This window comes from Panthera leo, chromosome B4 (assembly GCF_018350215.1).
Source record: "Panthera leo isolate Ple1 chromosome B4, P.leo_Ple1_pat1.1, whole genome shotgun sequence".
Lineage (NCBI taxonomy): Eukaryota > Metazoa > Chordata > Mammalia > Carnivora > Felidae > Panthera > Panthera leo.
Window position 1 is genome coordinate 5389207 of NC_056685.1, and position 13937 is coordinate 5403143.

Here is a 13937-nt window from a genome sequence, read left to right on the forward strand (position 1 = left end):
TTTTTTCCAGGACAGGAAGGGATGTGTTAATAGGAGATTAAGAGGTGCAGGTAAATCAAACTGTCTTAAATCTGTCATCCCTGATGGAAAAAAAAAAAAAAGGAGAGATCCTGTCCTTGCTGGGATGCGAACGCTAACACACCAGGGGATGCTGTGTCTCCCCAGCTGGTCCCAGGGTTGGGTGATGGGAATGTGTCTGCAGCGTTCTTTCCTGTTCCATCTCTCGGCCAGGCTGTCATGCAAGCGGGAGACGCACCTGCTACATCTCCTTTTCCCCCATGATGGCTGTGCTGTTGTAAGTGGACTGACTTCCTCAATCGCCCTGGAAAGTTTCAAGAATGGGGGCGGGGTGGCTACGGGCAGGTATATTTAGTATGATGGAGATTTGTCATCCTGCAACCCCATTGGAACGATTCAGCGAGTAGAAATCCGTAGTCAGAGATGAGTGGGGCCTTTCAGACATTGATAGATCACATTCACCCACGAGGAGAGAAAAAGGAAGGAACCAAATTACTGCTCCCTGTTAGGTTCTGTGCCAAGAGAGACGGATGTGGAGGAAGTTTCTACTCTGGTGATTCCCTGGAGAGTAAGACAGTTTGGCTTGTTTTTAAAGGTTTCCTAAAACAAGAGTTCCAAGCAGATTTCCACGTCTTAGCTGTTCGTTTCAAAAAGAAATAGTCAACTCACTTGGAGTCTTTTCCTTTCAGAAATCCCCAGAAAATTTCACAGTCGCGTCACTACGTGAAGTCTCTCCATCAGCAAGGGCTCATCTTTTTTTTTTTTAATTTTTTTTAATGTTTATTTATTTTTGAGAGAGAGGGAGACAGAGCGTGAGTGGGGGAGGGGCAGAAAGCGAGGGAGACACAGAATCCGAAGCAGGTTCCAGGCTCTGAGCTGTCAGCACAGAACCCGATGCAGGGCTCAAACCTACAAACTGTGAGATCACGACCTCAGCTGAAGTCGGATGCTTAACCGACTGAGCCACCCAGGTGCCCCAGGGCTCATCTTTTTCTGGGGACCATCCAAGGAGTTGGAAAAAGGTTAGACACTGAGATGTAAGACCCCGTAATTTCTCAAAGGGCTCTTTCTGAGTCATTGATCTGAAAATACGTCTACACCAGCCTCTGGGGAGGGTGTGTGATAATAACCATTGATTACTTAGGAATCTGAGAGGAGGGTGGTTTGAGAAGCTGCGTGGGCCGAGGTCTTTGATCTTAACTTAACTCGGTGGGGGGGAGGAGGGGGATAAACAAGCACACTGACTCATTTATCTTCCTGGTTGCTAATAAAGGTAGTGGGTTGCTTGCAGCGGTGTTTACGTTCTTATTTTTAAGCAGTGACCATAGGGGGCCAGACAGCTGAGTTGACCACCAAAGCACCTGGTCAGAGTTGCCAAGTGGGGGGCCACGGAGGACTCTGTTGTAGGAGCAGGGTGCAAGTGTGTGTGCAGCATGGTCTGGGCTAGAGAAATTCAGAAATAATATGGAAGTCCAGTAACAGGAGATTAATTAGGAAGATGAAGGCACATCCAATACCGTGGAATATTGTACATAATGAGTCATCCCTGAATGCACCCTGCAGTGAGGACTCGTCTGCATGTGATTTGCTATCATTTATTATTACAGGAGTGTTGGTAGGAATGTAGAAAGAAGGAGGCAGGAGCAGGGAAGGGGAAGAAATCAAGTCAGGGAGTGACTTCAGACCACCCCCAGCACCTTTGGGTGATCTCTGGAGAATGAATTGTGCCAACTGGAGGCAAGGAGCTGGCTCTCATAATCCTACAGGTGCTCCCAGTTCTCGGTGTCGACAGGCAAGATGGCTCCGGAAGGTCAAAGGCAGGCCTTAGCAGGTGCGCACAGCTAAAGAGAAGCGCACATAGGCCAGGGGATGGACACACACTGAAATGGTGGAGGGATTGGAGGGTTTGGCTCGACTCTGCTTAACTACTCAACTATTGAAAAGAGTGCAGTGTGAAGTCCTCCCGTTGAAAGTTCTTTGTGATAAACACTGAGTGAAAAGGCAAGTTAACAAGCAACATATTCCAGGGTGTTTCCCAGCACCAAACGACTCTCCATCCCCCGCTGGGTAGCCGGTGATTCAATTCAATTCTGACACCCGCTCCCTGGAGAGTCAGTCCCACAAGACCACCCCCACAGCAGATGACAGCTACAAGTCTCAGGCTGTCACCTACTGCTGGCTGACTGGCTATATACTGGGGTTCCCAGGATCCCCTCCTCAGATTTGAGAATTTGTTAGAGTGGCCCACAGAGCTCAGGAAGACACATGTACTTGGTTTATTTTAAAGGATACAGCTCAGGAGCAGGCAAATGGAAGAGAGGCCCAGGGCGAGGTGCACCGCCCTCACCAACCTGGAAGCTCGTCAAATCTCATGCAAGAGTTTTTCTAGAGCTCGACCTCCAGCCCCTCTCCCCTTCCCCGAGGTTGGTGGATGGAGCTGAAAGTTCCAGTTCTCTAATCACTTGGGTCCAGCCCCATCCTGAAGCTATCTGGGGGCCCTACCTGTGTCACCTCACTGGCAGAAACTTGGGTGTGATCAAGAGGCGTACCTTATGCCTAACAAGGCCTTCCAGTTACTCAGGAAATCCCAAGGGTTTTAGGAGCTCCGTTTCAGGAACTGGGGGCAAAGCCCAAATAGATCGCTTCTTATACTCCATATATATTTTGATGTCATATTTTTATAAAGAGAAATGTGTGTCTGTGTGCATGTAAAGAAAAAAGCCTGGAAGGAAACAGATCCAACAGTTAACTGTGTTACTACGTGAGGGCCTGAGAAGGGGGTGGGGTAGAGTAGGGGGAGATGTTCAGATTTACGGGCAAGCGTATTTATTATGCTTTATAATAGGAAAAAATAAAGCAGCGTCCAAGACCTCTGCCGTGTGACCATGGTACGTGCCTCTGTAACTCTGTGTGCAGCTCTAAGAACCAGACAGGCTTCCTGAGTGAAAGGGACATAGTGATTGCTTGGTGCATATCGTGATGTTTCCCTGCAGTGAACAAAACTTTGAAGTCTACAATTACGTACAATACCGGACTAGAAATTGTGGCTTTAGTGGTCTCCATTCCGGATGCCTGTTTGTCATTTTAGGCCGTCTTAGGAAAACATGCTTTTAGCCCGGTGCCTCCTCGTCATGCTTGAGTCCCTATCCATTGGATGTTCATCAGTTTAGCCTCTGCTCCCTGTGGGGGGTCTGTCTGGGTGGAAAACCTACTCTAATACTCGGCCTTCAGCCTGAATTGGTAGCCCTGCCAGACGCTTAATTTGTAGGTAAAATCAAATTAAGATTTGATGGTAGGTATTATAGATCCAGGTTGATATAATCCCTTCCTCTGGCCAGTAAACAACCAAGAAGGACCATGAGAAGGTCTGCAGAAGTGGTCACCAACATCCCTGTAATCACAAAGGCTGAAATAAGGTCTTGTATATGAGGTTGTGTTAGGCTCTGGGCAAAGAGCAATGCATGGAGAAAGTCTTTTCACTTTGGAGCTGCAAGATTTGCATCACACCAACTCTTGTTTCAATTTATCCACCCATCCTTCAGTCTGTCTGTCCATCCATCCACCCACCCACCAATCTACTCACTTACCCATTCATTCACCTACCCACCTATCTACCCACTCATCCATGCACCCATTTGTCCACCTACTCATCTACCTATCCATCCCTCCATCCATCCATCCATCCATCCATCCATCCATCCATCCATCCATCCATGTTTCTAGTAATTACTGGGAGAGTGTCATGAGGCAGGCAATTTATTCCTGGTCTTTTGGCATTTATCTGTAGCAAACACACTTGAAATTCACCTCCAACTTTTACCTACAGCCTTTAGCGTATATTAGAAACCATTTCCAGGCCCTCTGACTGCTTCTTATTAGGGTTTGTTTTCTCCTAGTCCTGGGTTCATAGTTACTTTTGTCTCTCAGTGTTACTACACCAGATAATAATAACAACCAGCATGTACTGAATGCTTATTGCCTGTCAGGTACTTTGCAAAGCTCTCTATACACTTTATCTCATTAATCCTTACAGTGATCCTAAGAAGTATGTATTGTCTACATTTTAATCCTCTTATTGTGAAATAGAACATATATAAAGACAGGTACACTGCAAATAAGGCCGGAACCAGGTGCTGCCAGGGTGAAGGGCTGTAGCTGGAGAGACGCACACAGGACAGCTCACAGAGCCAGAAGGAGGAAGGATTTTCTCAGTTTCTCCCACCTCTCAGTCTCCCTCTTGCAGCCCCAACCACAGAATCTAGCAGGAAACCAACTGGCAAAGGAGAAATGTAGAAAGTCCCAGCCCGAATCATAAAGCAGAGAACAGAAGAGTGGATTTGGAGCTGAGAGACAAGAACTTAATAACTGGCACAGTAATCTTCTAGAAGTTTTATTATTTGGCCTTTTACATTTACCTGTGATGCTCCTGGAATTGATTTTTGTGGATGGTAAGAGTTAGGAGTCTGGCGTCATTCCCCCCCTGGACCTGCCACCTCTAGTTGACTCAGTACCACTTCCTGGAAGATTGTCTTTTCCTCATTGCTCTCCAGGGCCATCTTGTTATAAATCCAGAGGACCCGTTTCTAGATTCTCTATTATATTCTACCGATTTGTCTAAACCTGCATCAATATCACCTTAATTAATGTAGCTTTAAAATAAAATTTGGTATCTGATAAAGTAGATCATCTCATTCTGTTCTTAAGAATATCTTGGCTAGACTTGGCCCGTTGGATTTCCATTTGATTCTAGGATAAGCTTTTCAATTGCCATAAACATTTGCTGGGATTTTTATTTAGACTGCATTGACTCTATAGATAACTTTGGGAAATTGACATCTTTACAGTATTGGGGTTTTCAATCCATGAATATGGCTTATTCCTTCTCTTATTTAGGTTTCTAATATTTTCTCATCATGATACTTGGTGCTCTTCTGTTCTCATACATATTTCATCACATATAGTTTTAGGTATTTGTTCTTTTAACTTTTTATTTGAAATAATATTAAACTTATAGAAGACCTGCAAGGAGAGTGCAGAGAAATAAATCCCTTAGTCCCTCTATCCAGATTTGACATTGGAAACTTGGCCGCATTCATTTGTTATTCTTTCTTTCTCATTCTGTCTATAGGTATTTTTATTTTTTATTTTCTAAATCATTTGAGAGTAGATTGCATAATCAGTCCCCTTTACCCTTTAATATTAACATGTGCATTTTCTAAGAACAAAGAGAGTCTCCTATAGAACTACAGTGAAGTTCTCAAACAGAAAACTTAGCCTTGATTTAATTCTTTCATCTAAAGCAGTTCACCTTCCAATTTCGTCGGTTGCCCTCATAGCATCCTTCCAGTATAGGACCTAGTTCAGGAGCACAGACTGCATTTCGTGGTCATTCTGTGTTTGTCTACTTTGATGTGGTACAGATCCATGGGCCCTCGTGGGCTTCCATGAGGCCGACCGTGTGGAAGGCTACAGGCCAGTTATCTCATTGGATGTTTCTCAAGTTGGATTGTCTCATGTTGCCTCACGGTCAGATTCAGGTTATGCCCCCTTGGCTGCAATATGTTGGAAGTAACACGTGTCTCTCAGGGTGTTCCATCTGGACTCACGAGGTGCCCACCTGCCTCTTGTTGGTAACGGTTGTGATCACCCACCCAAAGCATTGTTCAGTTTCTCCACTCTACACATATCCTCTTTCCCCTCGAAGTGAACATGCAGGTCTGGGGGAAAACACCGAAGCCCTGCCCAGGAGATATCCTGCTCTCTGTGAAACATCTCCCTTGCTGTGAGCATCTGCTGATGGTTCCTGCCCAAACCCATCTTTGCTGGGATGATTGCAAAGAGGTGATTTTCCAGTTTTGCCACTTCTTCCACATTTATCATTCAGCATTTGACTTGACATCAGCAAGAGCCCTCCTTTCTCCCTCATTTCTTTCTTTGTTTCTCTGCTTTTTGTTGTATGGATGAATGGATTTCTATTATAGTCAATGGATTATAATCCATTAGTGTCTCTTTCTTTCTTTCTTTCTTTCTTTCTTTCTTTCTTTCTTTCTTTCTTTCTTTCTTTCTTTCTTTCTTTCCTCTCTTTTCTTCTCAAATTGTCCCAGATTTGGGAGTGAGAACATCTTCGAGCTGGCTCCTATGTCCTTTGGCATGACTACCCTCTTTGAGCATGTCCTTACTTTCTGGCCCAAGAGCCCATGCTCATCCCTGCCTTCCCTGTTTCAGCGCTGGAACCAGCCATGTCTCCCCTGAACTCTTGTTCCTGGATCTGGATGGAGGGCTGTCGTGCTCTTTCAGTGGCCAGAGCTAGGATAAATATACGTGTGTGTGTGTGTGTGTGTGTGTGTGTGTGTGTGTAAATAAAACTAAGTAGAATTAACATTAAGTAGAATATATCTGAATATATTTATATTAATATATTATTAATATATATTATATTCAATTTATATTAAAATTATATGTATTTATATTATTAGACATATAAGTTCCCACTGGTAGCTTCAGTTACAACCTGGAAAATCACCCAGGACTGTCTCCATAATCTGTGGAGTCCAGTGCAAGATGAAATGTGGGACCTCTGGTTCAAAATTTGTCCAGAATTTCAGCAGCAAAGAGCACTGAACCAAGCCCTCTGTGACTGCCTGCATCTCACGCACACACAGCAGGCTCTGTCTTCATCATTCCATATTTGTGTCGTCTCCCTTTTTCCATAGTGAGAATGCTCACGGGCAGTATTGACACATTTGTTCAAGACTTTCTATAGCATTTGGGAACCATGTGTGAAACGAAGATGCTAAACCCTTTGTTCAAAAAGGGGGAAAATGTCATTAAAGGTACTAAAACATGAAGCATCTTCTTTTTGCTGCCTCTTGATTTGTCATGGTGTTTTTTATTTGCTACTTCCTGTCATTCCAAATAAAGAAAAATTAAATGTAAGTTATCAGCACAAATTCTGTTGTCCATCTTTATATTGCAGAATGGCAACTTAATTTTTTTTTAAATTTATTTATTTTGGGGGGCACCTGGTGGGCTCAGTCGATTAAGTGTCTGACTCTTGGTTGCAGCTCAGGTCATGATCTCATGGTTTCATCAGTTTGAGCCCCACTTGGGATTCATTGTCTCCCTCTCTCTCTTCCCCTCCCCCACTTGCACTGTCTCTCTCTCAAAATAAATACACTTAAAAAAAATAAAGTTTATATATTTTTGAGGGGGGGAGGGGTAGAGAGAGAGGGAGAGAGAATCCCAAGCAGGCTGTATGCTATCAGCATGGAGCAGGATGTGGGACTCTGAAATCATGACCTGAGCTGAAATCAAGAGTCCCACACCCAACCAACTGAGCCAGCCAGGCACCCCTATTTTACTTCTTGATATGCCCACATTCTACCAACACTTGCTCCCTTTGGGTTACTGATGAGGGAAGAAGGACTGAGAAGAAAAGACACTCTGAGCTGTTGGTCTTTCCCCTTCCTTCTATGTCATTATTTTTAGTATATGTGGCAACTGGAGGGAAGAAAGATGATGTTCAAGCTCCTTGGTCGTTGCCCTTTTCTAGGATGCACAGCCTTCTGTGTGCAGTCAAAGTAGTTCAAGGTCAAACACAGCATGGTCTCCTGGGGCTCTTCTCTCACTTACCCAGCTGCAGGCATAACACACTTTCTGTGCACTCGCTGAGCCTCCCTGAACTCCCATGTGCGATGGCATCGGTTGGAAGATAAAATTGTGAGAATTTCAAGATGGCGACAACAGAGCTTTAAACCAAGGGCAGGTCCTTCTGAGCACAGAGCCCTGGGTGACGCACAGTTTATAGGACTCCTATTCTTCAAGGATTTCCTTAAGACTCCCCTCCCCACTCTTTACCCCCAAGGTCTTGAAGCCCCAGCAGAGCTCCAGTGATATCTTTGTTGCCATTAAGTGCGTAATTCTCTCCATAACTTGGAGTTCCTCCAGATTCTGGTAATGCTGAAGGCATGTGTGGTTTATTTTCACTCCTTGATGATCTTGTTTTGGGGAGGTCGTATGGAGAGTTTTAAACTCAAGTGGCTGCTCTTATAGTACAGATTAGGATGTGTGTGTGTTTGATGCTATTGTGAAAATTTTCTCTTTCCACGACAAAGGACTGTTTAATCAAAACCATTATTATTATTATTTTTAGACTGGATGACACATTCAGAAAGATCAAATATAAAAGGTATATTCAAAATTTGATTTTCTAATTATTTACTGTGGTTATGTAGAGATAATAATTGCTTTTTAAAAACCTATCTATGTACCTCCAGACCTTTTTAAATCCACTTACCAGCTCTTAATAACTCATCTGCAATTTTGTTTTGTTTTGGCATTTTACATAAACCAATTACGTACTCAGAGAATGATGACCGTTTTCCTTCTTTCTTTCCAATTTTATCCTTTCTCCATTTTTCTTGATTTACTGCTGTTAGGCCCTCCGGTACAGCATTGACTAGAAGTGATGACAGTGGGAATTTTCATCATTCCTCAGGTCAGAAGGAAAGTGTGTACTTTTTTTTGTTGTTTAACCAATACTGTTTTTTTGTAGTCGCTTTTTAAACATAAAAACAAAGAGTTAGCTTCTATTCTTAGGTTTTTAATTGACGAATGTATGTTGAGTTTCATGCCTTTTCTGTGTTTATTGAGATGTCACATGATTCTGACTGACTGGTTTTTGAATGTTACACACACCCAGCATTCCTGGGATGAGCCTAACTTGGCTATAATGTATTAATTTCTCTCTATATTGTTCGATTTGGTTTACCCTTCTTTTGTTTACACTTTTATGTCTGTGTTCATGAGTAAGAATGGTCTGAAAGTTTCCATTCTTGTAATATTCTTAAGAGGTTTGGGATCATCATCAAAAAACCAAGTTTGAGGGGCACCTGGTGGCTCAGTCGGTTAAGTGTCCGACTCTCGGTTTCGGCTAAGGTCATGATCTCACAGTTTCGTGAGTTCGAGCCCCGTGTTGGGCTGTGCGCTGACAGTGTGGAGCCTGCTTGGGATTCTTTCTCTCTCTCCCTCTCTCTCTGCCCCTCCCCTACTCATGCTGTCTCTGTCTCTAAATAAATAAATAAATAAAAAATTTAAGACCCCACACATTTTAGATTGCTTTTTTTTCCTTCTTGGAAAGAGTTTGTGTAAGAGTTATATTATTTCTGTTTTGAGTGTTTATTGGAATGCTCAGTGAATTCATCCAGACCAGGACTTTCTTTTGGGGGGGGGGGGGTTAAGTTATGGATTCAATTGCTTTCATAGTAACATGACTATATTTTCTACTTTATTGTGACAGTTTGAGTAAGTTTTATTTCTCTGGTAATCTGACCATCCATCTAACCTTTCATAGGGTTGTTTATAATACCTTCATAGGGTATTTTACACTTGATCTTAGCCAAAAGGCCAAGGAGTGATTTGTAGTATATTTTTAATACATGTAGGATTGGCAGTGCTATTGCGTTTTTATTCCTGACTTTGTATATACGTGCTTTCCCTAAGCACTTTAAAGGTACCATTCTGTTGTCTTCTGTTGAGAAGTCTGTGGACATTTTATTTTAGGTCTTTTTAAGATAATACGCCTTTTTTCCTCTTGCTGTGTTCAAGATATCCCTTTTGTCTTTGACTTTCAATAGTTTTATTATGATGTGCCTGGGGGTGGGTTTCTTTTGTTTGTTTGTTTATCCTGCTGGAATTCTTAGGGTTTTCTGACTTTGCGATTTGATCTTCACCATTTTTGGAAATTGCTCAGCCATTATTTCTTTCATATCCCTTTCCCCTCATTCTCTTCTATCCTTCTAGACTTTCATAAGCACATACACTAGACATTCTCAGCCTGTACTCTATTGCTGTTAGCTGCTCTGTTGTGCTTTCCATGTTTTTGCTGCTCGGTGCCTTATTATTATGCTTTATCTTCCCCCTGTATATTTTAGTTTTCTAATTTTCTCTTGAACTTGTCCATAGCACTCTTAATTTTGGATACCGTATTTTCAGTTCTAGAACTTCCATTGGATCTTTTTAATTTGGGGGCCAAGATGGCGGAGCAGCATGGAAATCCTTGGTTTTTCCCGTCCCTGAAATACAGCTAGATCAGCACCAAACCATCTTACACACCTAGGAAACTGATCTGAGGATTGACACAACAATGTGCATAACTTGGGCCACAGAACTTGGCAGGTAAGTGGCGTGGAGAGGTGAACTGGGGGAGAGAGAGGCCATGGAGGTTAAGCAGCTGTTTTTATGGAGAGAGGACAGAGAAAGGGGGGAGAGTGCAGGCAAAGCACTCCCCCAAAAGTAGCTGGAGAGAAAGAGAAAGAGTGGAAACACAAGGGACTGAACAAGAAATCTGTTCCCCAAAACCATTAATGGGGAGAAAGGAGAGGGTTTCAATACCATTAGGATTCTATAAACAGTGGACTGCAGAGTCAGAAATTCCAGAGACCAGTACCTGGTGGTGCTCTGGTGGGGAGGAAGGGCAAATCCCCAGGAACAGGCAGTGAGGTGTGAGGGGTCCGTGGGCCACACGGGGAGAAGCAGTTCCCCTGCTTGGAGGGTATTTGGTAGAGGCTACACGGCGTCTCCACAGGCAAAGGTCCCAGTGGACCCTAAAGAACTGCCACATTTGCTGGTTCTTTTTAAAAGAAATAATTTCCATTTCTCTGCTGAATTGTTCAGTTTTGTATTTTATCTCGAACATATGAAGCATTTAACTGTTCGTGCTTGTTCACTGGAGCCCCTGGGTCTTTCTCTCACTGTTTATTACTCAATGGTCCAGAACGATTTAGACTTGTCTTAGGGAATAACACATGACATTTCCTTTTCGTTTCCAAGACTCCAGGTCTGTTTTATCTGTGGTGACAAGGCCATGCTGGCAGTGCAGGGAACATGGCCTGTGCTAGGAGCGAGGCATTGCATTTAAGAAGTTGGGGGTGACTTAGAGTGGAGAAATAGATCCAGTGTGTGGAGAGAAGAGGAAGTAAAGCTTAACCACTCTTAGAAGTCGACATCAGGTGGCTTGTATTTCTGGCCACTGGCTGAGTCCTTTACACCCACACAACTTCAGAAATCAGCATGTCAGATGCATAAGTTGAGAGGGTCACCGAATGTGACTATTGACAGATTTTTAATCTACTTTATTTTTTATTTGAGAGCAAGAGAGAGAGAGAATAGGGGAGGGGCAGAAGGAGAGAGAGAATCTCAAGCCGGCTGCACCTTCATCGCAGAGCCCAACATGGAGCTCAAGTCCATGATGCTGGAATCAAGACCTAAGCTGAAATCTAGAGTAAGATGCTCAGCCAACTGAGCCACCCAAGTGCTCCTGGCCTACTTTTAAAAAAGAATGGATGTTTAGAGATTTGGGAACATGGGACAAGGGTCCCATGGTTTAGCCCCTCATACGCTATGACCAGGCAAGTTGCTTTCCTTCTCTGTGTGTCAGGACTGTCATCTCCAGAGGAGATAACAATTCCTACTTTTTCCGATTTCATACGAAAAGTACAGTACAGCTGATATTACTTATGATGCCACCACGAAAGTAACATTTTTGAAGTGACGGTTTGATTGTGTCATCCCAGTGATCAAAGTCCTTCCATGGTTCCTGTGGCTCTTGGGCTTGGTGACAACCTTGCTCAGCACAGCTCACTGTTCATCAGGTGGCCTGGCCCTTGGCCACCTCCTTGGCCTCATCTTAGACCACTTACTCCTCCGGTCATACTGACTTTCTGAAGCTCCCTTGACCTGGCCATGATCCTTTCCCTTGGAACTTCCCTTGCACTTGCTGTTTCCATCTGCCTCATAAGTGTCCCTCTTCCCCCTGCTGGCCAACTCCTGATGCATCTGCTGTCATGTCCTCAGGGCCATCTTCCCAGCCTGAGGACCAGCTCAAATCCCTGTGACATGCCCTCATTAGACCGCACCTCTCTCTCCCATGGGGCTCCCAAAGTTGCAGTTCTACATTTATTGGTGTGATTATTTCCTTCATGTCTGCTCTCTTGCTAGAAGTCAGCACCCGGGGCAGGCACGGTGCCTGTGTTTGCTCATCACTCTTAGCCCGCTGCCTGGGGAGAGGAAGCACCCAATAAATATTTGTCACATAAACGAAGGAAGGAGAGAAAGCTTGTTAATTTCATTAATTTCATCCCAACTGTCGGTTTTGCCTGTTTATTAACTTGTTTTCTGAGAAGTGGGTTGGGCAAGAAGCATTAGGAACAGACGATTCAAATTAGGAAAAAAGGGAAAGATTGGTCTTTGAGTGTCCTTGGCTACAAGTAATTAGTATTCAGCCACGTCCACCGTCTGGAACCTGGTTTCCAGTGCGAAGGGAGCACATGTTTAGAATTTAAACAAATTCTCCTGGAAACACCCGTGCGATGCAATTGCTAAGGTAGCCAAGGAGGCTGTGTGGTTGAAAAATCTCTTTTCTGTATTTGTTTTCTTCTTCTTCTTCTTCTTCTTCTTCTTCTTCTTCTTCTTCTTCTTCTTCTTCTTCTTCTTCTTTCTTCTTCTTCTTCTTCTTCTTCTTCTTCTTCTTCTTCTTCTTCTTTTTCTTCTTCTTCTTTTTTTTTAACTGCTGGCATTATAGTGAGGATCTACCCAGGTACAGTAGGGGGCATGGGGATTTTCAGGAAATGGGAGACCTCTCTGGCCACTTGCCAATCAGCCAAGGGAACAGAGGGTCTGGTCGTGATTGCTGCTGCGTCTGGTTTTGGGGCTCTACAGGTCAGCACTGTCTGTGGCACCTAGATAAGACAGGGCTGAAAACTGCAAAAAAAGTGTCATCTTTTCATTGATTTCCTGGTGCCTGTGTGATAGTCTGGGGAAGTCCTCTGGTCACCGAGGGACTCTGAAGGCAGCCTGCTAGGAGCTTGGGAGCCAAGGGGCAAGAAGTCAAATGGAGACATGGCTGTGGGATGGCAGGGTGAAGGGCATGGTCGCGGTGCTTAGAGAGGGGCTGGGAAGCCAATCGGTCTTTGGAAATCACAAAGCCACCTCCACGTAGGGTGCACGCCTCACCGATGAACGCAGTGTTTGAATCAGCCATATCTGAGCTCCAGTCCTGGTTCGATACCGACTGAACGGAACACATCTGACCCCACGTGTGGGCTTTTGTCCCGGCCAACAACCTCTTGTCTCACACCCCCTAGGTGTCTGCTGATTCAGTTAACTTCTGACGCTATATGCCTGGGGTTAGCGCAGACCCCATGGGGTAAGGGCTCAGTCCCACACGACTGTCGCCCTCCTTCAGACACCAGGCGCAGGCTACCAGCTTGTTACCTGTACTTCTGACCCTCTGGCGATACTGTGGGGGGAGTCGGCCTCCCCTGGTTTGGTAATTGGCTGAAGTGGCTCACAGAACTCAGGTGCTGTTACGGGCTCATCATAAAGGATACCAGGTCAGGAAGAGTCAGAGGGAGGAGATGCGCAGGGCCTATGGGACGGGGTGTGGAGCTCCCCTGCTCCCTGGCGGTGCCCCTCTCCCCGCACCTCTTCGCCATCACCAACCCAGAAGGTGGTCTTGTTGTTCTGTAGCCCCCAGTGCCCTATGGAGGGCTCAGGGGGTAGGGCTGGAATCTCCCCACCCTGAAAGCCCCATCCTGAGGCCATCTAGGGGCCCCACCTGTGTGTGGGTTTATGCTAATGTGTCACCTCATTGGCATAAACTCAGGTGAGGTCCAAAGGGGCTCCTTGTGAGAAACAAAGGACATTCCTATTACTCAGGAAATTCCAAGGGTTTTAGGAGTTCTGCCCCGGGAATAGGGGACAGAGACCAAATGTATTTCTTATTATGCCACAAATACCCTCCAGCCGTGTGACCTCACCTAAGATGTTCAACCCTTAGCCTGTGAGTCCTTCAAATAAAGTCACTGTGCAGAATGAATGAGGCAGTCTACATTCGACCCTTGACAGACAGGGAGTGTTCA